Below are 27,887 nucleotides of genomic sequence, written 5' to 3'. Positions count from 1 at the left end.
GCGCGGCGGAATGCTAAGTGAAGGGACCCGCGTTCGATTCCCGGCCGAGTCGAAGATTTTCCCAGCTCGCGTACTGGGTGTTGTGTTGTCATAATTGTCATTCCACATTTCAGGAGGGGGAGGAGGTGGAGGAGGACGAAGCGATTAGTGTTTAACGTCCCGTCGACCAACAGGTCATTAGAGACGTAACACGAGATCGGATAAGGCAAGGATGGGGAAGGAAGTTCACCGTGGCCTCTCGAAGAAACCATCCTGGTATTTACCTGAAGCGATTTAAGGAAACCACGGAAAACCTGAATCAGGATGGCTGGACACGGGTTTGAACCGTCGTCTTCCGGAATGCTAGCCCAGTGTGTTAACTACTGCCGGTCTGTGTGGCCGAGCAGTTCTAGGCGCTACAGTCTGGAACCGCGCGACCGCTACGGTCGCAGGTTCGAATCCTGCCTCCGGCATGGATGGGTGTGATGTCCTTAGGTTAGTTAGGTTTAAGTAGTTCTGAGTTCTAGGGGACTGATGACCTCAGAAGTTAAATCCCATAGTGCTCAGAGCCATTTGAACCATTTTGAACCAACAGGTCATTAGAGACGTAGCACGAGCTCGGATAAGGGAAGGATGGGGAAGGAAGTTGACCGTGGCCTTTTAAAGGAACCATCCTGGTATTTGCCTGAGGTAATTTAAGGAAATCACGGAAGACCTAAATCAGGATGGCCGGACGCGGGTTTGAACCGTCGTCCTCCCGAATGTTAGTCCAGTGCGCTAACCACTGGGCCACCTCACTTCGTCATTCCACTCTTGAGATGGCTATATGGGCACGTCCCGAAAGCTAATAAATTTAGAAAATAGAAAAAAAAACACTGGTAAATCCTTTCCCAGTCTGACTCACAGCACATTTATTTACTTCTAGTTCGGCTCCCAACTGCCTCTAGCGTCCCTTTCCCACAGTATAATGTATTCACACGGGGGACACGAGAGAATTTAATTTAACAGGAACCCGGGTACGGTATCATATTCGAATATCACCCCGTCCTCGGTGTCTGATGTACGCCGGTTCGTGGGCACACCCTCGTAACCGATGATTTATTAAGAGATCACAAGCGAGGACCTCGTGACGGGCGAAAGACAGGGAAGAGCAGGAAGACGGAGAGAGAGGAGAGGGAGGGGCGAGGGTCTGGGAGGAGGAGGGGGGGGGGGAGACCGGAGTGCGGGAGTGTGGCCGCGAGGCAGCGACGGATGACAGAGAGGCCGAGGCGGACGGGAAGAGGCGGAGGAGAGCAACGGCGAGGTGGAGGCGGAGGTGGTCCGGCCGGGGCAGCGTCCGCGCGGAGGCCTTGAGATGCGGCTGCGGCGTCCGGCTCGGCTCTTTATGTTGTGGCGGGCGGCCGCCCCCCGCCCCCACCGCCCCCCGCCGGGCGCGTTCCCACCGTCCCGGCGCGCTCGCCGGGCTGCCCGCTCGCCAGGAGCAGTCCGAAAACTGGCTGGGCTGGCGGGAGGAGTGCGGCGGCGGTGCGCGCGGCAGCGGCCGCGGCCGGCGCTCAGTCGGGGCCCGGAGCCGCGCTCGCCATGATGGTCGTGTCGGACGCGCACGCGCACGCGCCCTGGCGGCTGCTGCCCGCGGCCGCGCGGCCGGTACACCGCGGCCTGCGCCGCCGCGCCGACGCCGCCGTCGACGCCGACGCCGAAGGCGACGACTGCGCCGTCAGAGGTGAGTCGAGGGAGGGGAGGCCGCCGGGGAGGGGGCTTCCGCGCGCCGCCGTAAATCCGGCCCCCGCGAGTGATTTAAAGTCGATAATGAACAGATTACCTCTCGTGGATGAGACGGCCACCGAGACTGGTCTCATAAAATAAAAAGCCGGTCTCGGCGGCGCTGCTGCTGGGCGTTGCCCGGCCCCGCTCTCGCACTTGCTCAGTCCTCCCCCACCCGCCGTACGCGACGCGAGTCACAGCTCTCGTTTCCGTACGGTGCCATTTGCTGCCGCTGCCCACCTCTCTCACCCTTTGCTCACCGGACTGTTTTGCTTCTCGGAGCCAAATGAATCTGCCTCAAACTGGTAGCCACTCGGACACTTACGTTGCTTCTCTGCTAGCGTATTCGGTGGTCGGTCACTGGGAGTGTCACTCCGCGAGTGGTGATGTGGGTATCTGGTTCGACAGTTCACGTTATTGCAGGACAACTGACGACAGCACAACATGCCCGTAACATAAACATACCACAGACACATTTGTTTATACGTATCACCTACATCTGAGGATGAAGCTAGAAGCCTCGAAACCGATGATGTTATAATAACATCATTTAATGTACATCTGACGCAGATTCATTCGTACTCTCAGTTTATAGGCGTTCGGATAGATATTAAGCTGTTATGGAAAGCCCATGTTCAGGATCTTGTTCAAAAACTAAATACTGCTTTATTTACCATTAGAACAGTATCTGAAATAAGTGACAGTTCAACACGAAAAGTAGTCTACTTCGCATATTTTCATACGCTTATATCATATGGTATTATTTTTTGGGGTAATTCTTCTGATTCAAAAAGGGTATTTTTGGCTCAAAAATGTGCTGTTCGAGCTATATGTGGTGTAAGTTCGAGAACCTCTTGTCGACCCCTATTCAATAGTCTGGGAATTCTGACATTGCCCTCACAGTATATATTTTCTTTAATGTCGCTTGTTGTTAGCAATATTAGCTTATTCCCAAGAGTTAGCAGCTTTCACTCAGTTAATACTAGGCAGAAATCAAATCTGCATGTGGAATGCACTTCCTTGACTCTTGTGCAGAAAGGAGTGCATTATTCTGCTGCATCCGTTTTCAATAAGCTACCACAAGAACTGAAAAATCTTAGCAGTAGCCCAAACACTTTTAAGTCTAAACTGAAGAGTTTCCTCATGGCTCACTCCTTCTATTCTTTCGAGGAGCTCCTGAAAGAGTTGAAAAATTAAGCAAATTTCAGTGTTACATTGTTGATTTTCTTTATTTAAACTTACGAATTGTCACCTGAATACGTTTCTTATATTTCATTTTATCTGTTTCTACTATCGTGTTATAATTTCATGTATTGACTCGTTCCATGACCATGGAGACTTCTCCTTAATTTGGTCCCACGGAACGATAAATAAATAAATAAAATATAGTAGGACTACATTCCCACGGTTACGTCACTTATGATAAGTTTAAAAATGGTAATGAGTTAAGGACTGGTCCGCCCATTTGCAGACATAGAAATTATTAGTTTGTTTCAACAACCAAGCATGCTTCATCACAGTTGTGGCATCCCCAGTGTTTTTTTCTTTTATTTTTACATTGTGTGTGTCCTGTAAAACACGTCATCGCTGTAGTATTTGGCTAGTCCTGAGCTGTGATATGTTTGTTTTTGTGTGCCAAAAGTGTTTTTGTCAGTGAAACATTGGTCCAAGTCACAATAACATATCAAGATGCAGTGTTCACAAACGAGCAGGAGAAAACGTCCAGCTCGACAACACAAAAACACATTTTGTACACAAAAACAGACTTGTCACAGCTCTAGACAAGCCAGGTACTACAATGATGACATGGTGTACTAATTTAGACCTGCGGCTGTTTTCTGTTGGAAGCTACAGGATAAACACAATATAAAAATAAAACAAAAAACCCACTGAGGATGCCACAGCTGTGCTGAAATATGTTTGGGTGTTAAACCAAATCAATAATTTGTGTACATTCATTAAGACGGGCGCACCCTTAATTCATTATTATTTTCTGCAAGCACGAGAACTGAGCTCAAAATTCCAGTGTGACAGTTTCAATATGTTTTTCTTCTCCTTTTTCGATACTACTCCTGTGCTTTTATTTATTCAAGATGGACCGGAACCCTTCCGACAGAATTTCGATGATTGTTCATTGTTTTGCTTCTCCTTTTTTTTCCGTGGTGAACCTGAACTACTCCGGCAGAATGTTCATGGACATTTTCTACGTATTTTGGTATTGCATGCCCGTGGCCTCCGGTGGCCCTTTCCAGAGTAATAAATTAACTATGACTTTTTAGGTTTGTTGCCCCAATTATATTTGCTCATGCGAAAATACCTTCACACCAGTGAAAAGCCTTCAACATGCAATAACTAAATCGTACAACACAAAACACATACTAACGTACAACCCTCAAACGTTGAAGTTCCAGTGTGGTTCCAGTCGCAGCTTAGCATAGCGTCGTTGTACCGGAGTTCCATTGTTAATGGGGCAAATTTGTTACTAAACAAGGCACACAGCGTGTATCGTTATCATTTGCACTGTTGTGTACATATTTCAGTGGAATAAACACAAAAGTGTATTTTGTTAAGAAATCAGTCGAAAATGCACCCTAGCCACGGGAGACTAGAGGTCCATTATACCAAAATACTCAAAAAAAGAGTCATGAACAGTGCTAGAATTTTTTCGGTGGCATTCAGTTTCAATCTGCATCTCAGAACCATGTCACAACAATCAGCTCGGACGAAAAACACGACTTCTCTTACATTTGTAATATCGGCTGTGTGACTTCTCTATTGTGAACTGGTTCAAGCTGCCTTCCATGAGTTCTGCTACCGGCCCCTGCAACAGAATATTTTGGGGGCAAAGCATGTTGATGTACTGACCTTGTTGCCATCAGCTAAAAAGGAGCGTACTGCGCTATTTACATACGAGTCAACAGACCATTGTCAAATCGAAATACGAAGAAAACGTCTAAAGGGTCATGCCCTACTCTTTGCTAAAATAAAATTTTTCTGTATGTATGTGTTTTCCCTTTCGACGGTCGCTTCCACGTTTGTGGTCTTACCATTGCATACAGATGTCGATTCTGTTATAAAAGACTGCTGTTCGCAGAAGCAACAGTTTCATTATTCTATGTAAACTTTTCCGTGATTCCGCTACCGTTTTCAGAGATTTTTTCAGTGACGGAAGAGATAGAAGTTAGCGCAGAAACGAAGAAATAAACCATTCTTTCCCATCCGTTCCTCTCCTTCCCTTAATGCGTCAAAAGGTTTACACGTAAAGGAGAAGGCGTCCCACCTCATTTAGCAGAGGCTTTAGTTCCGGAAGGCAGCACAGGATTGAATGCGGGGCGTGAATGTACATTTGTAAGTGGAAACAGCAATAAATATGAGAGCAATAAAATGGTTACTACGTTTTCTCGTGGGAAACTGTGATTCTCTACCAGAAGGCAATGGACACCATTTTGCAAAGCTGTTCGACATAGGGCCGCGTTCTTTACTTCTGACAACTGAGAGAACTGCTCAGATCGTAAGGAATGCACAAGTCATTGCATGTAAATAGTGCCAGAATCGGATGCAGATCCAGGGTGCTCTTCCTTCGTATTCCTCTCTCATGATGCTGCTAACATAATTTTATGAGCCAATTATCGACGTAGTCTCCCCGATTCCATTTCTGTGATGAATGTTTCACAGCAGTAAGGAATGAGAGGCTTGTGGACGTATGATGACACCACTATGTCTTTGATTTCATCGGGAAGTATCAATAATACACATGTTCGGTTGTGGTCGTTATTGTATGCGTTTCTCCCGCGAAAAGCTTCTGGCATATTTTAATATCCTGTGTTGGGTAATTGAACGCTGTAGCAATGATACCACGTCTGTTGTTATAAGAATGAAAAGTAAGACGGGATTAGGTGCAATAAGAAACAGAAATTTTACTCTCAACTGCAGCAGGATGCAAGCGAATAATGTCACAATCAGATTTAAAAATGGCTCTGAGCACTATGGGACTTAACATCTGTGGTCATCAGTCCCCTAGAACTCAGAACTACTTAAACCTAACTAACCTAAGGACATCACAAACATCCATGCCCGAGGCAGGATTCGAACCTGCGACCGTAGCAGTCGCGCGGTTCCGGACTGCGCGCCTAGAACCGCTAGACCACCGCGGCCGGCACAATCAGATTTAGATGCTCCATGATCTTCCATAGGAATCTGTATTTCTGTCGTTGATGGCCACGATAAGGGTATACCAAACAACGACATTAGCGCCTTGTATGTTTTAAACAGGCTCTAGGTCGTGATAAGACAGTAAACGACTACCTGTCTCTGTTGTCAATGGTGGTTTGAGCACTACGAAGCTACCACTCAACTTCAATGTTATTTCACTTGCTTCCGATAAGGAAGCATGTGGTGAAGTTACAGTAAACAAGTTCAATGGTGACAAAAAAAAACACATCACACGGGGAATGCCTTCAGGTTATCCGCTGACTCTCGATAAGCCGACCGAAATGCTCTCAATCCCAGCTGCAATAGTATGGTGGTCGACTAACAGATTCATTGACATCCAAGCTTCTTCACAGAGAGTTATTCCACCGCGGTTTTTTCTTCCTACTCACTTCTTCGTTCCTGCAATCTTCACGTAGTGGTTGTCTTCTCATTTCCATTCATTGATACCATTGTGTTTGCTCCAGCCTGAAAAGCCTGGATAACTGGTTTGTGGAAATAATCAAATAATTCACAATTGATTGGTTCGTACTTATCTTTATTTACATATTCAACTAACACACGGTATTGTGTTGTCCATGATGGACACGATTAATAAGGATTTATTCTGGAGACAGTCTTGGCCGGCCGCTGTGACCGAGCGATTCTAGGCGCTTCAATTCGGAACCGCGCGCCTGCTATGGTCGCAGGTTCGAATCCTTCCTCGGGCATGGATGTGTGTGATGTCCTGGGGTTGGTTAGGTTTCCGTAGTTCTAAGTCTAGGGGACTGATGACCACACACGTTAAGTACCGTAGTGCTCAGATCCAGAGACAATCTTGTTTGCTGGTTAACACTATGGAGACAGACAACTCAGAAGAATATCGGGCTTAGGAAACCGACCATTTACGCCGTGATTTAAAGCGCCACTGGCACATGTTTAATTGATGTTTCCTCAAGAGGAATACACACTAGAAAGGACCAAGTTTTTGTAGGCGCTTCAGTCCGGAACCGCGCGACTTCTACGGTCGCAGGTTCGAATCCTGCCTCGGGCATGGATGTGTGTGATGTCCTTAGGTTAGTTAGGTTTAAGTAGTTCTAAGTTCTAGGGGACTGATGACCACAGTAGTTAAGTCCCATAGTGCTCAGAGCCATTTGAACCATTTTTCTGGACCAAGTTTCGAGATTTTTTCTTTGATAGATTACAAATTTTAAAATAATTACGAAAGAAAGAATAGTAGTTCTTTCCGGAATTAACAAAAAAAAGTGCAACGTGAATTCCTGATTTCTCCCACTTGAGCGACGCATTTGTAGCAGAGATAAAGCAAACTGTGAAACCTAAAGAGTACTTACACGAATTTACGTCAATGCGATCATATTAGCTCAGCCATTCGCTACAGTAGCTGTTACGTTCGATAACATTTCCTTCAAAATAGTTCTAGAAGTTGACAACAGAAGGTACCACCAGCCACGAAACAGGTGGCGAGACGTCCGTACGTTGTTTTCATATCAAATGAGTCCAGCCTTCGAGCATAGGTGGCTCGCGCGTAGAGAAAATCGCAGCCCGACCTACACTCGGGCGCGGACTTCTAAGATGAAGTTGGGGCCCGAGCTGAGATCGGGTTTCGCCTGTAAAATATTAAGATCGTTAGGAGCAGACCCAGAACTGAACCGTATGGGACACTCTTCGTAATTTCTCCCTATTGCCTATTGACTAAGGTTTTGTCGCCTTCCATCATAGTTTCAAGTATTTAGCACAACTTCCTTTTATGTCTTTCTCTCTCTCTCTCTCTCTCTCTCTCTCTCTCTCTCTCTGTGTGTGTGTGTGTGTGTGTGTGTGTGTGTGTGTGTGTGTGTGTGTGTGTGTGTGTGTGTGTATGTGTCAATGCTCGTCAGGCACCTCGGCGGCTCTCGTCGCAGGAGTGCGCCTACCGAGACGAGGGGAAACGAAACAGCAGGAGCTGCGAGCGGCCGCACAGACTGACAGACGCACCGGGCGCGTTGCGTCGCGTCGCGATTCTTTTTTGCCAGCCCGTCTGGCGCGCCGGTCGTCTTTTTAGCGCAGTTACCCGGGCTGCTCCTCCGCCGCTTCCTCACGCGTTTCTTGGCTCCCCGCCTTTCTTCCTTTGTTTCTTTCGCCGTTTCTCTGCGGACTGCGTCGCTCGCGAATGCGTGTCGCCGCTCGCATTTGGCGCGGTGCTGCCGAGCCGATGGGAGCGGAGGGCTGGTAGGCCGTGGTGCTGAGCGGCGTGTTTCTTTTGTCGACGGCCGGTGACTTTGAAGCGGCTGCCGGAGTGGCCCGGCTAAGTGATTTCAATTAGGTCCCGCCGGCCGAGAGCTGAATAAACTCGGCCTCCGCCTCCCTGTTTGCTGTCAACTCGAAGCGCCAGCGCCGCCTGTTTGCCCTGCGCATTCCAACCCCGCGCCACGCCGCGCTGCTGCCGTCACACTCCGTGCCCGGCCACTGTCGCGCCTGCTGCTTGTACGCGCAGCCCGCGCTCCTGGTGACCGCCACTTACAACACGCCAGCCGCACCTCTCACTCTAGTAGCACGCGCGTGCGCGCTCGCGCTCACACACACACACACACACACACACACACACACACCGAGTACGATACAAAGAGGGAAGTTACGCTGAATAAATTCAAACAATGTTAGAAGGAGACAAAATTTTATTTATTGCCAGAAATTACGGTGTCCCACAGGGTTCAGTTTTGGGTCCACCTCTTATCCTTATACAGGGCGGCCTATTTATGTTGGTCAACCCAACTAAACTCTACGGCAGAAAAAAACACAAAAACGACGAGCCACTGATGAATTACCCGAATGGAATGGAAATCGCAACAAGTTATGTATACGTACAGACAAACAAATTATTGCAATTTCAGAAAAAACTTGTACGATTTATTCAAAAGAAAGAGCTTCAAAAACTGAGAAAGTCAGTGAAATGTAAGCCCAGAATGGCTTGACATGAAGAGCATCAAAATGGGGCGTAGAATATCGTCGACATACCGCTGTGCTGTAAGGGTGCCGCAGGTTACAAACAAATGCTCTACCAACTGAGCTACCCAAGCACGAGTCGCGCCCCGTCCTCACAGCCAGTACCTCGCCTCCTATCTTCCAAACTTTACAGAAGCTTACGCTTCCTGGTTGTTGGGCCGTACGGCGGGCGACAGTCAGTTTGGTATCCAACCGCAGCCCGGGGAGTATCCAGAAACGTCTTTGCTGGTGACCGAACTCAGTTCGAAGCGAAACTCATCGCTGAAGACAATTTTACTCCAGTCAGCGAGGTTCCTCGCTGAAGACATGTGAGGAGACGCCCCAGAAAGCGGTGCCACACCAATCTGAATGTCGCCCCCCATACACCCAATACCCAGGAGTGATGGTCTGGGGTGCCATTTCTATTCATCGTAGGATCCCTCTGTTTGTCTTCCGTAGTACACTTACAGGACAGTGGTACATCGACATATTTTGCGGTCCGTTTTGTTGCGCTTCGTGTCAAGACATCCTGGGCTTACATTTCAACAAGACAATGCCCTCCCGCAAACGGCGAGAATTTCTACTGCTGGTCTTGGTACTTGCCATATCTTAAGGTCTGCAAGGTCGCGGGATCTCTTCTCAGTTGAGAACGTTTGGAGCATTATGGGCAGAGATCTCAAAGTAACTTTGTATTTTGACGATCTAACGCGCCAATTGGACAGAATTTGGCACAATATCCCTCAGGAGGACATCAGTCAGTGCCAAGCGGAGTAACTGCTTGCATAATTACCAGTGGTGCTGCAACGCGTAATTGACTCGCTCACTTTGTGAACTCTCGCTCTCTCTCTCTTGGACAAATGATCCAATTTTTCTGAAACTGTAATCATTTGTTTGTCTGTACATGTACCACACATCTACCCATTTCCGTCTCATTGCGATAATTCTTTCGTGGCATGTCTTTTTTTGTCTAAGTGTATCTTTTTCCCCAGAAGCAAATCAAGAAAGCGTGTCAGGCAAATGAAGGTTAGGTACAAGGGGACATTAACCAGCACGATTGACTTTCTTGTAACGTTGTTCGTTACGAAGATGTGAACAGCTGCACTTCCTTGTAACTTTGTTCTTTGCGAAGATGTGAATAGCTGTGAGTCCTTTTTAAATAGTACCCTAAATTTTGCGTTCGTTAATCCGCTTTCCATCCTCTAGACTAATTCAAAGAAGTGTCAAAATACACCATTCACGGAAACATAATGTTACATAAAATTTATTTTGACTCTCCTGCACTAGCCGGAGTGTGTACTATTAAGTAAATTGTAAATAGCCAGCATGTATCCATGCACCGACAGGTATCATGTATAGATATCCCTCAAACAGTTTGTTTCCACCGTTTCTCTGAAGTGGTTCGAGTAATGTATGGAAAACATAAGTAACTAATTTAATAACCAAGGAAATTTAGTGGGCCATTACTATTCGTAATAACGGAGTGACGTTCCCATGCGAACGGCAACATAGCCTGGAGAATTTAGAGCTAATCTTCAGATGCAAATTCACCTCTAATGTTTTTGTTTGACCAATGATTTCTTAAATGAGTAACGTCAACTTTTTTTTTTTATAAGAACTACCTCCGAAATCCGCCCACGGTAGGAAAAGCGACCCGCGTTCAGAAGAATAAAGCAGCCGCAAAGGCCGTTTCCTGGATTGCGCCGGATACGTGCAATGAAACGTACGCCACATTCGCTCAACGACATTCGCCACGTAGCCTTGCCTACAGCACCGCATCTGCGTGGCGAAGCCACATTAGTCGTTAAGCACGCAGCTCGGCATCAGTCGCGCTCACACGCATGAGCACCCGGCGACTGCGACTTAACTGGCCCGTGGCCCCTTCCGCGCGGCTGGCCTGCTGACACGTGCCGTTTAGTTACGTCACGACGCAACGCGAGACGTAGGGGAAGAACATCGAGCCTGCAAATTCGGATTTCGCAGCCTGAGCCCGTCCGCGTGACTTTCGTGTGCCTATCGTGCCCGCACAGCCTGCTCTGTCATTAGACGAGGTACTAGCGATCGATCACCTTTGGCAACTACCGCCCTCTCTCTCGCATACCGCAGCCGAGTGAACAGCACGCGGACTGTGGATCGGGTAGGCGCTTTTGGTGCTCCTGTTCCGCTCACCAAGCCTGGAGTAAGTCGCATTGTTTCCAAATTAACGACTATCTATCGCTTGGTTCATCGATGATTTTTTCGTAAATATTGCGGTCAACGTGGTTCATTGAAACGAACCAGCTTCATAATATCTTTATATCTTTATGTTTTTACATATGAATTATAGTATGTTCAAAATTACTTTAGGATTGACAGTTCGGAAGGAACACGAGTAGCCAAAGTGTTGCGTTGCCACCTCCAACACGGAACGCACGCACAATCTTACGTTTCATTGAACTTTCTAAAACACGCAAATTGCTCACTTTATAAATATAGAACCTGCACCAATATGTTCTAGAAGAGCTGCACTATGATTTCATTGTAGTTTTATTTGTGGCACCATGTTATTAAGATGATATACGGACAGTTTATGAAAATTCATTTTCTGACGACGTCAACGAATTTTCGAGCTACGGAAAACTTTTGTTATTCAAGTTAGGTGAACACATTAAGTGAATGAAAACTTGAGAATACATCAGAGTTCCATCTACTCCAAACCGGAACGCTGACTTTCGAACATGAAAGAATTTCAGTTAAATACACTGAAACGCCAAAGCAACTGGTATAGGCATGCGTATTAATATATATATATATATATATATATATATATATGTTTCAAATGGCTCTGAGCACTATGGGACTTTACTTCCAAGGTCATCAGTCCCCTAGAACTTAGAACTACTTGAACGTAACTAACCTAAGGACATGACACACATCCATGCCCGAGGCAGGATTCGAACCTGCGACCGTAGCGGTCGTGCGGTTCCAGACTGTAGCGCCTAGAACCGCTCGGCCACACCGGCCGGCCATGCGTATTCAGATACAAAGTTAAATAAATAGGCATAATACTCCGCTGCGGTCAGCAACGCCTATATAGGACAACAAGTGTCTGGCGCAGTTGTTAGATCAGTTTCTGCTGTTACAATGACAGGTTATTAAGATTTAAGTGATATTTTAACGTGGTGTTATAGTAGGCGGACGGGCGATTGGACACAGCATCTCCGAGGTTCCGATGAAGTGGGGATTTTCCCGTACGACCAATTCACGAGTGTACCGTGAATATCAGCAATCCGGTAAACTTCAAATCTCCGACACCGCCGCGGCCGGAAAAGAATCCTGCAAGAACGGGACGGACGACGACTGAAGAGACTCGTTCAACGTGACAAAAGTGCAGCCCTTCTGCAAACTGCTGCAGATTTCAATGCTGGGCCATCAACAAGTGTCAGCGTGCGTACCATTCAACGAAGCGACATTGATATGGGCTTTCGGGTGGAAGGCCCACTCATGTATCCTTGATGACTGCACGACACAAAGCTTTACACCTCACCTGGGGCCGTCAACATCGATATTGTACTGTTGATGACTGGATCATGTTGCCTGGTCGGACGAGTCTCATTTCAAATTGTGTTGAGCGGATGGACGTGTACAAGTATGGAAACAGCCTCATGAATCCATGGACCCTGCATGTCAGCAGGGGACTGTTCAAGCTCGCGGAGGCTGTATAAGGGTGTGAGGCGTGTGCAGCTGGTGTGATTTGGGACCCGTGTTATGTCTAGACACGACAAAAATGGCTCAAATGGCTCTGAGCACTATGGGACTCAACTGCTGAGGTCATTAGTCCCCTAGAACTTAGAACTAGTTAAACCTAACTAACCTAAGGACATCACAAACATCCATGCCCGAGGCAGGATTCGAACCTGCGACCGTAGCGGTCTTGCGGTTCCAGACTGCAGCGCCTTTAACCGCACGGCCACTTCGGCCGGCTAGACACGACACTGATAGGTGACATGTACGTAAGCATCCTGTCTGATCCCCTGCATCCATTCATGTCCATTGTGCATTCCGACGGATTTGGACAATTCCAACAGGACAACACCCTAAACGTCCAGAATTTATACAGAGTGGCTCCAGGAACACTCTTCTGAGTTTAAACACTTCCTCTAGCCACCAAACTCCCCAGACAGGAACATTATTGAGCATATCTGGGATACCTTGCAACGTACTGTTCAGAAGAGATCTCCACCCTCCCGTACTCCTGCGGATTTTTAGGCAGGTCTGCAGGATTCATGACGTCAGTTCCCTCCAGCACTACTTCAGTTATTAGTCGAGTAAATGCCACGTCGTGCTGGGCAGTTCTGCGATATTAGGCAGATGTACCAATTTCTTTGGCTCTTCAGTGTATGACGCACTATGATCCGGTCGCGTGTAAAGTGTTAAGTGATCCCTCGTATGGTTGCGTTGTGAGAAACGGTTCGCTAGGTTTATGACTGACCTGTTATTAATTTTTCTGAGCCACCTACTTGTTTCTAGCATAATAGAATATACTATTTACTCATATTTATCGCGGCGAGAAAACGTATTTTAAATAGATTCTCCAATACTGAGAGAAAGAACAAAAGCGATACAAGAAACATTATTTTTGCGGCCATTATAATGTAAGCAGTAATATTAATTTTTTGTGATATAGACTGAATTCGTGAAACGACCTTCATCTGGACGTAGTTTCTGGCAAGATCTTCATATTAAACTGTCTAAACTTACGAAAATATTATTTTTTAAATTGCCTACTTCAAATATGCAGCAACTGAATCCGCCTAGACTTCATTTCTGTGGTGATAGTGGAAAAACTCTGCTGACATCACTCTCGCCACTATGACAGGTGCTTGAAACATTACTCTGTCACTTTTGTTATTTAATGAAATGAAAAACCTGTGTGCGGCTGCCTTGATAAAGACCCCGTGTGTGGCATCCTTTGCGAGGTAGTTTGCCATTCATTCTGTTATATACCTTTGTAAGCTGATAGCGTGCGAGATGACGCAGTGGCGTGACACTGGACTAGCATTCTGGAATAAGCTGGTTCAAATTCCCGTGCAGCCATCCAAGTTTACAGGATTTTTTTCGTGACTCCTCCAATAAATGAATGATTTGGATGTGCCGTTTTTCACTTCATTTGGCCAAACTATTTCTCATCCACAGTAGCATAATTAAGTCTACTTCGATGTGATGTGGGTCACTTCTTTGCTATTTTATGTGAGGGTCGCTGATGTAGTGAGCTGATTATGTCCCTATACTCTCGATTATTTTCGTCTCGTGATATTAGTAATTAGAAGTAAGACATGAACGATGTAGACAAATATTTAAAAAAATAGCCCAAATAAATGTTGAAAAGCACCTCAACGCTAAGAATTTTTAATAAGTACAATGTGACACAGAAAAACGGGAACTTTTAAAACACCTAATTAACATAGGAAAAATCCAACAAAAAAATTTTATTGACAGCACCTGAACCACAACAAATTGCCTTTTAAGATACAGTAATCCATATTATCGGTGTTTTAAAATTACTTCCTGTAGATGGCGTCCTCCTGTACGTACGCATTCTTCCAATCTGCTCTTGAGGTTCCTCATTGATTGCTGCAACATCGCAGCTGGATGACCAAGAATTTCGTCTTTAATGTTTTGTTTCAGTTCATACAGTGTTCTTAGCCGAATCGTGGAGACCCAACTCTTAGGTTAACCCGCCCGCCTCGGTAACTGCACTACCAGCGTGGCAGATGGCTAACCGAAGGGGCCAGGGTTCGATTTCCGGCCAGGCAGAAGATTACTTCCCGAGATTGGGTGCTGTGTTGTCCTTTCGTTCGTATCATCGTAACTGACAAGATAATCGTCTCCAGTACGCTGTCGTATAGTCTTTCCATCAGTAAGATGGCTGAATGTGCACGAAGCGAAAGCCAATAAAGTGACATTCGAAAAAGGTAACAGCACAAGAAAAAAAAGCGAAGAAATCCAGTGATCTTGGGGGCCAGGGAATGTCACCAAGTCTTCAGATGACACAGGTACCAAACAATTCTCGCACAGCTGCCACTGATTGCCTTGCAGTATGCGATGTCACACTATCCTGTTAAAACCAGCTTTCTTGAAGTTGAGGAATATTGTTCAATGCAGGTGCAACAAAAGGCTGCAACATCTCAAACATAACGATCCGTAGTGACAGTCACCGTGATTCTCTCTTAATTATCGAAGCAGTAAAATTCGATGACCGCGTGTAATGAAACTGCGCACCATACCTTCACATTTCTGACGTGTTGTCACCACGTTGACGTGTGAAGGGCTTTTCATGAACTTCAACTGTTTTTCTACCCGCCCATTAATCGCAGCTCAGCCTATTACGTAACCTGTGGCATGAAAATGGGTACCATCTGACATCCAGAGCTTGCCCACAGGTCCATTGTCCTTGTTTACGTTTGTCGTAATTTTCTGTCAGAATTCTAATCGCAACTGGTAATCGATCTCCCTCAGTTGTACGATTTGTAGCTTGTGGGGATGAAATTTTAAATCGTAATTGAGAATTCGGCGAACACACTCTCCGAGTACTCTGCCCATAGTTGGCTGCTTATGAAATGAACGCTATGGGCTCCGTAACACAGAAACACATACAGCTTCTATATTTCTTTTTTAGAGGAAATGCAGTCATTTCAAAATTTTTAATCCCAGTTTTTATCGCGTATCTCTAACGAATTCAACCACGACGCCTTAAGTTAAAAACGTCGGAACCCCCTCTGCGCACTTTCCGTACTATCATTGTTTCTGCAAAACATTTTTATGGCAAAAGCGTACTGTTGACCGTTCCATTGATGCATGAATAATAAACAGCCCGAGTGTTTACAGCTCAAGGTCCCTGTTCCACAGTGCTGCCAACTGTGTACAACTGCCCCTAGGCATTTCAGAACTTGCCGTTTTTCGGTGTCACCCTGTACTGTTTTATTCACAGTCAGTTTCAATCTTAAACTCATTTGTAGCAACTTATGTGGCAATTTTAAAACTTGGTGGAAAATAGCATAAAATCAGTTCTACGTCACTGCTGTCTAGTGAAAAATCATTAAAATGTTAATAAGAGTATGGTTAACTGCTATCCAGTAGTAAAATACATTCTATCGTCAATAACAAAATATACGAAACATGTGATGACAATGTTACGTACTTTACTACTTACGGCATTGTGGTGAACACTTATTGACAATTTAATGCTTTTTTTACCACTACAAGCACTGACGTAGGATGCATTTTAAGTTATTTAACGCGACGTTATTAGTATTGACGTGTAAGATCCTAAAAAAGTGGTTCAAATGGTTCTGAGCACTATGGGACTTAACATCTGAGGTCATCAGACCCCTAGACTTAAAACTACGTAAACCTAACTAACCTAAGGACATCACACACACCCATGCCGAGGCAGAATTCGAACTTGCGACAGTAGCAGCAGCGCGGTCCCGGTCTGAAGCGCCTAGAATCGCTCGGCCACAGTGGCCGGCTAAGATGCTAAAGAAGACTAAGAGACCTGATGATGATTTGAAGACTGAAACCGGTCGTAAATGGCCGGTGTGACCGAGCGGTTTTAGGCGCTTCAGTCTGGAACCGCGTGACCGCTACGGTCGCAGGTTCGAATCCTGCCCCGGGCATGGATGTGTGTGATGTCCTTAGGTTAGTTAGGTTTAAGCAGTTCTAAGTTTTAGGGGACTGATGACCTCAGATGTTAAGTCCCATAGTGCTCAGAGCCATTTGAACCAGTTTTTGTCCGATCGTAAACAACACAAACTATTTACTCTTATCAGCTGCTCTTGGAGGATGAGTTGTCATGTATTTTAAACACGTATCAACTTTGGGGTTAAATCATTACAAAGCATAAAAGTAATTGTGTGTTTGTGTGTGTTCCACGATATTCAGGACATTTACACGACTCCACATTTGTATTTGGGGCTAGCCGACGTCGGATTGTCCTGACGAAGTGATTTATGTCATGCGCGGTTTTACAAAAGCGTTCTACGTGATAGTTTTGTCAATAACGCTGCTGGTGTTCTTTTCTCTAAATTTGGTCTTTCTCCGATGCCTTTCCTGTCGAGTGTACGTAAAACTAAAAAAAACGTTCGTCGTTTACGTTCGTATTACTGTTAATCGCTATAAAAGGAACAAGTTTCTTACACATGCATAAACTGTGCGTTATCGAATAAGATGTTGTGTATTAAAAAAATTACGAACAAAAGAATAAAAGGATGGAGCGAAGCCGGTTTCAACAATGAATGACATTAGTGACGGAGCACAATCTCGGTTTAGGAAAGGGAGGGGTAGGAAACTGGCATTGTCCTTTTCGAAGGATCCATTCCGGCATTCGCCTGCAGCGATATAGGGTTCAAAATGGTTCAAATGGCTCTGAGCACTATGGGACTTAACATCTGTGGTCATCAGTCCCCTATAACCTAGAACTACTTAAACCTAACTAACCTAAGGACATCACACACATCCATGCCCGAGGCAGGATTCGAACCTGCGACTGTAGCAGTCGCGCGGTTCCGGACTGAAGCGGCTAGAACCGCTAGACCACCGCGGCCGGCCGATGTAGGGATATCACGAAAAACATAAATCTGGATGGTTGGACGGGCATTTGAACCGTCTTACTCCCGAATGCGAATCCAGAAAAGAACAAAATGATCAAAGCACAGAACCGTGTCTCAGAGAGCAGTGAAGGAGGGGCAGTGTCAACAAGCAGTCGCTGCTCTGTGTTATAGCCGTAGCATAGCAGTGTGATAAATTGCCTGAAATATGATCCACAGCCAAGTAGCCTCGCCGTCATTTCCAATCACATGCACGCAATTTACATAGTACTAGACGCCAACGCAGATCCATGGAAACGTGAGCGCAGTTTACTTTTCCTGTCAAGTGGATAGCGTACTGCAGCTGAAATATGCGCACGCCGAGCAGGAGCTGTTCATAACAGCTTTTCGTTCCTTCGATGTAAGCTGGCAGTCGCGAGTAGTTGCTCATCGGAATGGGTTTCTTTTTATACCGTGACCGTAGAGAGAACGAAAGATATATTCTGCTCTGATCAACTTCAGTAAATATTCCAGCACTCACCTAAAGTGATAAGGGAAATACCATTAATATCTACAGCACGGTGGCCAAGCGCGTAGAGTGTTAATGCAAAGCAAGAAAGGCGCACAAAGTGTTGCAGATACGTTTGAGGAGAAAGAAGCAGATCTCAAGCATGCAGATGTGACGTAAGTTTCGAATCAGAAAACTCAAGTCGACAGGTGTCAGATTTTCAGTAGGGTATAACCGTTTAATTTGACGTCCACCATCCGGGTGAGTGGAATTACACGTAGGATTTATAAACCAACCAACGGTGGCCCCACTTACGTGCTGGTTGACGCCGTCAACCGAGGGAAGACAAAAGCTAGTGGTCAGACCCGCACCTGCAGCCTCTGGACATTCTCGGGCAGAACTGGTTTTCGCTCTGCTGTATATGACAAGTTTCTACTTGGTTCGGACACAGGTATTTAAAGGTGTGAAAAGTAGCTCCGCTGCACCTAATTATCAATGCCTCAGTTCATCATGAGTGACTTCGTGTGTAAGTGATTAATCTACCTCTTCCAGATATAAATACGCTCATTTCGCTGGTAATTAAGATCATGTTGCTGCTATTACACTGTTCGCAACAGACATTTAATTAGCACTGCCTCAACTATTTATAAAACCTTCACTCAAAAATTTGTCAGCCTCTTGTGGCACTTCATGTTAGGTAATAATACCACCACCACTAACTGCGGAATATAAACTATAGTGATATTAAAAAGCCTCCATTCACTTCTTTTTATTGTGCCTATAATGTCAAATGTATTTCAAAGCTAATCATCCTGATCAAGGATTATAATTTGTCCCGCTATTTTAGTTGCGATAGATTTTCTGTGTGTTAACTATTGTCTGCACTTGCTAACCTTGGTTGGATTGAAATAGCATTTTGTCTTGCGTTCACTATCACTGTACGCTTTTGGCTGTGTAGCTTATTTCTAATCATCGGAAACAAAGATTTAACACAGTTCAAATAAAAATGTTCAAATGTGTGTGAAATCTTATGGGACTTGACTGCTATGGTCATCAGTCCCTAAGCTTACACACTACTTAACTTAAATTATCCTAAGGACAAACCCACACACACCCATGCCCGAGGGAGGATTCGAACCTCCGCCGGGACCAGCCGCACAGTCCATAACTGCAGCGGCTTAGACAGCTCGGATAATCCCGCGCGGCAGTTCAAATAAAGATTTAACGAAGTTCAAATACAGATTTAACGTAATTCAAATACAGATTTCACATAGTTAAGATACAGATTCGACATAGTTAAGACACAGATTCGACATAGTTAAGATACAGATTCGACATAGTTAAGATGCAGATTTAACATAGTTAAGATGCAGATTTAACATAGTTAAGATGCAGATTTAACATAGTTAAGATGCAGATTTAACATACACTCCTGGAAATTGAAATAAAAACACCGTGAATTCATTGTCCCAGGAAGGGGAAACTTTATTGACACATTCCTGGGGTCAGATACATCACATGATCACACTGACAGAACCACAGGCACATAGTCACAGGCAACAGAGCATGCACAATGTCGGCACTAGTACAGTGTATATCCACCTTTCGCAGCAATGCAGGCTGCTATTCTCCCATGGAGACGATCGTAGAGATGCTGGATGTAGTCCTGTGGAACGGCGTGCCATGCCATTTCCACCTGGCGCCTCAGTTGGACCAGTGTTCGTGCTGGACGTGCAGACCGCGTGAGACGACGCTTCATCCAGTCCCAAACATGCTCAATGGGGGACAGATCCGGAGATCTTGCTGGCCAGGGTAGTTGACTTACACCTTCTAGAGCACGTTGGGTGGCACGGGATACACGCGGACGTGCATTGTCCTGTTGGAACAGCAAGTTCCCTTGCCGGTCTAGGAATGGTAGAACGATGGGTTCGATGACGGTTTGGATGTACCGTGCACTATTCAGTGTCCCCTCGACGATCACCAGCGGTGTACGGCCAGTGTAGGAGATCGCTCCCCACACCATGATGCCGGGTGTTGGCCCTGTGTGCCTCGGTCGTATGCAGTCCTGATTGTGGCGCTCACCAGCACGGCGCCAAACACGCATACGACCATCATTGGCACCAAGGCAGAAGCGACTCTCATCGCTGAAGACGACACGTCTCCATTCGTCCCTCCATTTACGCCTGTCGCGACACCACTGGAGGCGGGCTGCACGATGTTGGGGCGTGAGCGGAAGACGGCCTAACGGTGTGCGGGACCGTAGCCCAGCTTCATGGAGACGGTTGCGAATGGTCCTCGCCGATACCCCAGGAGCAACAGTGTCCCTAATTTGCTGGGAAGTGGCGGTGCGGTCCCCTACGGCACTGCGTAGGTTCCTACGGTCTTGGCGTGCATCCGTGCGTCGCTGCGGTCCGGTCCCAGGTCGACGGGCACGTGCACCTTCCGCCGACCACTGGCGACAACATCGATGTACTGTGGAGACCTCACGCCCCACGTGTTGAGCAATTCGGCGGTACGTCCACCCGGCCTCCCGCATGCCCACTATACGCCCTCGCTCAAAGTCCGTCAACTGCACATACGGTTCACGTCCACGCTGTCGCGGCATGCTACCAGTGTTAAAGACTGCGATGGAGCTCCGTATGCCACGGCAAACTGGCTGACACTGACGGCGGCGGTGCACAAATGCTGCGCAGCTAGCGCCATTCGACGGCCAACACCGCGGTTCCTGGTGTGTCCGCTGTGCCGTGCGTGTGATCATTGCTTGTACAGCCCTCTCGCAGTGTCCGGAGCAAGTATGGTGGGTCTGACACACGGGTGTCAATGTGTTCTTTTTTCCATTTCCAGGAGTGTAGTTAAGATGCAGATTTAACATAGTTAAGATGCAGATTTAACATAGTTAAGATGCAGATTTAACATAGTTAAGATGCAGATTTAACATAGTTAAGATGCAGATTTAACATAATTAAGATGCAGATTTAACATAGTTAAAATAAAAAATACGAACAACCATTTGTTGTTTAATCTGGAAAGTAAAAACATGGCATAAGCCATCAAACAGACTTACTTGGGTTACAACCAAAGTTTTGATCAAGTCATATGATAGTAAAAATCAGTGGGAAAATAAATGTAAGTCTATGCACAATTTACTATCTTACTCCTTAAGAACAGTAGCAGCCCTAGGAGGATACAGGATACTTGAGACAGGATTCCTACTTGGTTTGTAGAACAGCAGCTTGCTCTAGATATGGAAAATAAGTTTATGCAGATGAGTAGGAAAATCAATACTTAATATTCGAATACAGTATTAGTGGTGTGCTGCTTGACACAGTCACCTCCATAAATTTCTTGGCATAACGTTGCAAAGCGACAAGAATTGAAACGAGCACATAAAGTCAGTTGTAGGGAAGCCGAACTGTTGACTCCATGTATTAAGAGAAGACTAGGGAAGTGTAATCATCTCTAAAAGAGACTGCGTACAGAACAACTGTGTGATCCATTCTTGGGGATTGCTGGAGTGTTTGGGTTCCCCACCAGATCGAAATAAGGTAAGCATCGAAGGAATATAGAGAGGTACTGCTTGTTTTTTTACCGGTAGGTTCAATCAGCAAGCGATTATAACGGAAATGCTCCGTGAACTAGAATGGTTGAGGGCAGAAGACGTACTCTCCACGAAATAATATTGAGAAAGTTTAGAAACCAGGCATTTGCGACAGACTAAAGAACTATTCTACTGCCTGCAACAAACATCTTGCGTAAGAGCTACGAACACTAGACAAGAGAAATTAGGACTCATGTGGAAGTTTATAGACATTCGGTTTTCCTTCGATTCATTTGAGAGTCTAACAAAAAAAAATCAATCCCTAGCGATAGTACAAGGTACCCTCTGCTATCACCGAACAGTCGCTTGCGAAGCATGTATGTGCGTACGACATGTATAAGGAACTTCTGGATAAAATATTCATCTTGCGGTTAGAGCTTACTCTTTGTGCACATGTTTGCTTTTGAATAAATAACTTTTGGAAAGAGGTTTCTACCTTGAGCAAAGAGAAGTTTCTTTTTTTCTCATCCTTGCCAGTTTCACTGAAGCTTCAGCATGACCAGTGTGTTCCCGTTATTTCGCTGCCGCATATCAGGTACGATATTACGTGATAAAATAATTAATTTCAGGATTGTGGTCACTATATTCAAAGCATTACAGAATAGATATCTTCATAGCATATACTATTTTTCATATAGCTGTCTTCAAACTGCATTACAGTTGGTGTACAATTTATCATGTGCAACTAATAACGATTTCTTATTCCCCAAGGTATGCCGGGGAGTATGTATAAAGTCTGAAAAGTATGTGTGAGGATCTGACAGAACTGAAGCTGTCTGTGTGGCACAGCCGGTAATAGCACTGCGCTTAAAAAGCAATGGTCTGAGTTCGAGTCCCGGCATAGCCCATAAATTCTATCCGCCAGGAAATTTCATAACAGCGCACACTCCGCTGCAGAGTGAATGATTCAGTGTGGATAGGCATTGCTTTCGTGTTTAAGATAAGAAGACTCTCGGGGTGGCAGCGACTTTCTATCACCCCCACCTCCACCCAACTACCCAAAAACATCCACTTCTGTCTCATCATCAACAACAACAACAACAACAACAACAACACAAACATGACTTTACATTGCACAAGCGCTGGCAGTTGTTTGCCGTCATGGGCCAGTTACTCAACTGACACTATGCCTTAAGAAACATGCGTCCATGAATATGTGTCACAACAATCAGATCCAGATTAGACAACCAGTCGCTTTCTCTCTCGTATTGGTCCCACAGATGGCACATGTATTTCGATCTATTCAATTAGTACCATATCTGCACAATTAAAAGTATTTTCGCAAGAAGCGCATTATCAGTCCATATAGCAAATAACAGACTATGAACGAGATCCTAGGAACAGCAATCCTCCCGGACCACAATCGAGTGCGACGAACGCTGTAACCTAATAAATGTGTAGATGAAACCATCGACTTCGAACAGATCAGCGGTCATGTCAACGCCTAAAAACACCCACAGAAATGCTTGTTACTCGCTTATTACGGATTTCGAAATACTCTATGAATAATTCCGGATGCTGCGCCGTGCATTGGTATGATAAATATTAATGTGAATTATAATACGAATTAACATATCTTCCGTGGCACAACCCATGAAAATATTCGTAGCAATAACAGGAACTGTTTTCTTCTGGATCACCCGGAAGTTTCTGCTAGCACCCTCAGGCGGCGGGAGAGTCCGGTTCGAGACGTAGAAAAAGAGCACCACATGGGGAATTGCTTATCGCCACATCTTCGAGCACCAGATAATATCGGTTCGGTTACGGACATAAATCATCTAGCAGGTGAATATCTGTTGCTCGGAGCTTTTATTAAATTTCAATCTTTCAAGAACAGAAACGTCGGTCAGCTAGCCTAGAGCAACGAGACATTTTATGTTGCTCGTACGAACTCGCGTGTTGCTTTCACGCGGAGGATACACATTCGTTTCAATACATTGTGAATTCTAGATATCATCTTATTAACGAAATGCAGAGCTACAATGACGAGTCAAAACATTATGACCATTTGCTTCATAATGAGTTGGTGCACCTTTAGAACGCAGTGTAGCAGAGATTTTGCGTGGGATGGACTCGAAAAATCCTTTGCAGTTTTCCGGAGATGCCTGGCATCATATGCCAGGAAGAGCTTGCGTAAGCGTTAAAGCAATATTCTTTCAATCCCCCCCCCCCCCCCGTTTATATTATATATAGGTGACAATGGAGATGAAACTTAGTTCTGTCTGTAGCCTTCAAGTGTAGCGTACCTGACGAACAAAATGTTTCAAATGGCTCTGAGCACTATGGGACTTAACATCTGAGGTCATCAGTCACTTAGAACTACTTAAACCTAACTAACCTAAGGACATCACACACATCCATGCCCGAGGCAGGATTCGAACCTGCGACCGTAGCGGTCGCGCGGTTCCAGACTGAAGCGCCTAGAGCCGCTCGGCCACACCGGCCGGCACTGACGAACATTTTTGTGAAAAGTTGCACTACGAACATTAAAAAACTCTATATCACTCCACTCTTGTTTTTAAGATTTTCCATTTGCTGATAAGAAAAGTAGATTGTTCCATTAGAGAGAATACTATCCGTACTGAAAAAATGCGCCGTTCCGTACCTCGATTTCCTCGTGTACTGCCATATATCGAAGACTTCATTTCGATATAAATGTAACTAGCGTTTACTTCTCAAGGGCCATCCGGTGTGATATTTTTAAAGTCTTCACACCTGTAGGATGTAAATAATAAATACCTTCAATGGTGCCACCAAGGGGGGTGAATCGTTCCTTAAGGCATAGAAATCGCTTTCGGAAGGAGCGTGTTTTAAATTCACTCCCAACCTTCTCGATTTACGTTGCCCGTTCTTATTAATTATTAATGATGGCGTGGGGTTGCTTCCTTCACCACTTCTTTGTTCATTCCTTCTGCTTTTCCCATTTCGCACATTCAATTCTAGCTTTTCTTCCTTTTTGCAGCTACTACTAAGGAAGAACTATTAGAAAATCTGCGTTTAATAAGCATATACGTCGAATCCAGGAAAATATAATATGGTTAGCTGCGCCTCCACACTGCAGATGAATCTCGTGTCACGCAAGAGTTGCATCTTACCCGTGCTTGCACCCACTCCTATAAAGTTACGGGTAAAGGTAGGACACCACCTTGTGGCCTACACTGGCCAATTGGGCCCGACGACCGCCGTGTCATCCACTGCTAATCACGTCGTCGGATGCGGTATGGAGGGGCACGTTGTATGCACACCACTCTCCCTATCATTGTCAGGTTTCTTGACCTTGGAACCAATACTAATCAGTCGAGTAACTCTTCAGTTGGCCTAACGAGACTGATATTAATGTGCACTAAAAGATGGACGGATACTTTTTATCAGATAGTGCACATACAGCGTTTCAATGATGAGTAGTTGTTGCAGTTGTGGAATGCACAGTTAAATATACGATCAGCCAGAACATTATAAGCACCTACTAATAATAGCAGGCATGTGCACCTTTAGCACGGATAACAGCGGTGACGCTTCGTGGCATGGGGGCAAGAAGGTCTTGGAAGGTCGCAGGAGGAAATTGGCACCACATCTGCACACGCAAGTCACTCAATTCCCGTAAATTCCGGGGAAGGGGACAATGAGCTCTGACGCCACAGTCGATCACATCCGCCATGTAGTCGATCAGGTTCTGATCTGGAGAGTTGGCGGCCCAGCACACCAATTGGAACTCGTCACAATGTTCCTCTAACCACTCCATCGTGCCGCGCGCTCTTGGGCGTCTTGTCACGGTACGCGCGGCTCCCCCCGTCGGAGGTTCGAGTCTTGCCTCGGGTATAGGCATATGTGTTGTCACTAGCGTAAATTAGTTTAAGATAGACAAAGTAGTGCGTAAGCTTAGGGACCGATGACCTCAGCAGTTTGGTCACATAAGACCTTACCACAAATTTCCAAAAAAAAAATTCCACTCCATCGTATTCCTGGCCTTGTGAGATGGCCCATTATCCTGCAGAAAAATGACACTGCCGTTGGGAAACACGGTCGTCATGAAGGGGTGTAGAATAAAAAATCTGCAACCAGTGTACGATACTCCTTGGCCGTCATGGAGCTTTTCACTTGCTCCACTGGACCCATGGATGCCTAGTGTATTTTCCCCAGAGCATAATGGGGCCACTGCCTGCTTGTCTCCGTCCCACAGTACAGTTGTCAAGGAGCTGTTCTCCTGGAAGATGACGGATCTGCGCCCTCAGATCGGCAAGATGCATCATCAGAGCATGCAAAGCTCTGCCACTGCGCCAGCGTCCAGTGCCAATGGTCACGTGCCCATTTCAGTCGTAGCTGCCGATGTAGGCATGTATTGGTCTTCAGGTGCAGAGGTCCATCATTAGGAGTGTTCGGCGCACATTGTGTTCAGGCACACTTGTACTCTACTGAGCATTAAAGTCTGAAGTTATTTCCACCACAGTTCACCGCCTGTCCTGTTTTACCAGTCCGCCCAGCATACGACATCCAACATACGTAACAAGGGGTGTCGCCCAACCCCACGATGTCCAGACGGGGTTTCACTTTGGTTTCGCCACGTGTTGAAGATATTCACCGTAGCACTTTTCGAACACCAGTCAAATCGTGCAATTTCCAGAATGCTCGTGCCGAGCTTCCGGGGCATCACAATCTGCCCTCGGTCAAACTCAAATACACTCCTGGAAATGGAAAAAAGAACACATTGACACCGGTGTGTCAGACCCACCATACTTGCTCCGGATACTGCGAGAGGGCTGTACAAGCAATGATCACACGCACGGCACAGGGGACACACCAGGAACCGCGGTGTTGGCCGTCGAATGGCGCTAGCTGCGCAGCATTTGTGCACCGCCGCCGTCAGTGTCAGCCAGTTTGCCGTGGCATACGGAGCTCCATCGCAGTCTTTAACACTGGTAGCATGCCACGACAGCGTGGACGTGAACCGTATGTGCAGTTGACGGACTTTGAGCGAGGGCGTATAGTGGGCATGCGGGAGGCCGGGTGGACGTACCGCCGAATTGCTCAACACGTGGGGCGTGAGGTCTCCACAGTACATCGATGTTGTCGCCAGTGGTCGGCGGAAGGTGCACGTGCCCGTCGACCTGGGACCGGACTGCAGCGACGCACGGATGCACGCCAAGACCGTAGGATCCTACGCAGTGCCGTAGGGGACCGCACCGCCACTTCCCAGCAAATTAGGGACACTGTTGCTCCTGGGGTATCGGCGAGGACCATTCGCAACCGTCTCCATGAAGCTGGGCTACGGTCCCGCACACCGTTAGGCCGTCTTCCGCTCACGCCCCAACATCGTGCAGCCCGCCTGCAGTGATGTCGCGACAGGCGTGAATGGAGGAACGAATGGAGACGTGTCGTCTTCAGCGATGAGAGTCGCTTCTGCCTTGGTGCCAATGATGGTCGTATGCGTGTTTGGCGCCGTGCAGGTGAGCGCCACAATCAGGACTGCATACGACCGAGGCACACAGGGCCAACACCCGGCATCATGGTGTGGGGAGCGATCTCCTACACTGGCCGTACACCACTGGTGATCGTCGAGGGGACACTGAATAGTGCACGGTACATCCAAACCGTCATCGAACCCATCGTTCTACCATTCCTAGAACGGCAAGGGAACTTGCTGTTCCAACAGGACAATGCACGTCCGCATGTATCCCGTGCCACCCAACGTGCTCTAGAAGATGTAAGTCAACTACCCTGGCCAGCAAGATCTCCGGATCTGTCCCCCATTGAGCATGTTTGGGACTGGATGAAGCGTCGTCTCACGCGGTCTGCACGTCCAGCACGAACGCTGGTCCAACTGAGGCGCCAGGTGGAAATGGCATGGCAAGCCGTTCCACAGGACTACATCCAGCATCTCTGCGATCGTCTCCATGGGAGAATAGCAGCCTGCATTGCTGCGAAAGGTGGATATACACTGTACTAGCGCCGACATTGTGCATGCTCTGTTGCCTGTGTCTATGTGCCTGTGGTTCTGTCAGTGTGATCATGTGATGTATCTGACCCCAGGAATGTGTCAATAAAGTTTCCCCTTCCTGGGACAATGAATTCACGGTGTTCTTATTTCAATTTCCAGGAGTGTAGATCGCGCATCTTCCTCATTCTACACACGGAAAGGATGCTTATGGTGCTACATGCACCGTGGATGTGTGTGACTAGCAGCTATTCCTCACCAGATGACGCCTCGCTGGGTTTGTATTGATAGCAGGTCGGTGATCGTAATGTTCTGGCTGATCGGTGCACCTTTAAAAATACATTAACTCAAGTGTATAACGTTTCGTATTACTTA

The 27,887-nt window shown here is 46.3% G+C and overlaps 1 protein-coding gene across 1 annotated transcript in view; it reads left to right on the top strand.

The window, feature by feature from the left end:
* Positions 1–1,671: 1,671 nt before the first annotated feature.
* Positions 1,672–27,887, top strand: part of LOC124614068 (LIX1-like protein) — a 307,684-nt gene continuing 281,468 nt past the window's right edge. Inside the window, exon 1 of the mRNA XM_047142904.1 lies at positions 1,672–1,702. The gene's annotated coding sequence lies outside the window, so the exon portion shown is untranslated. The remainder of the gene's footprint in view (positions 1,703–27,887) is intronic.

Source organism: Schistocerca americana, chromosome 4 (assembly GCF_021461395.2).
Source record: "Schistocerca americana isolate TAMUIC-IGC-003095 chromosome 4, iqSchAmer2.1, whole genome shotgun sequence".
Taxonomy (NCBI): Eukaryota; Metazoa; Arthropoda; class Insecta; order Orthoptera; family Acrididae; genus Schistocerca; species Schistocerca americana.
The sequence above is the reverse complement of the archived record's forward strand: the minus strand, read 5'-3'. Positions and strand labels throughout refer to the sequence as shown.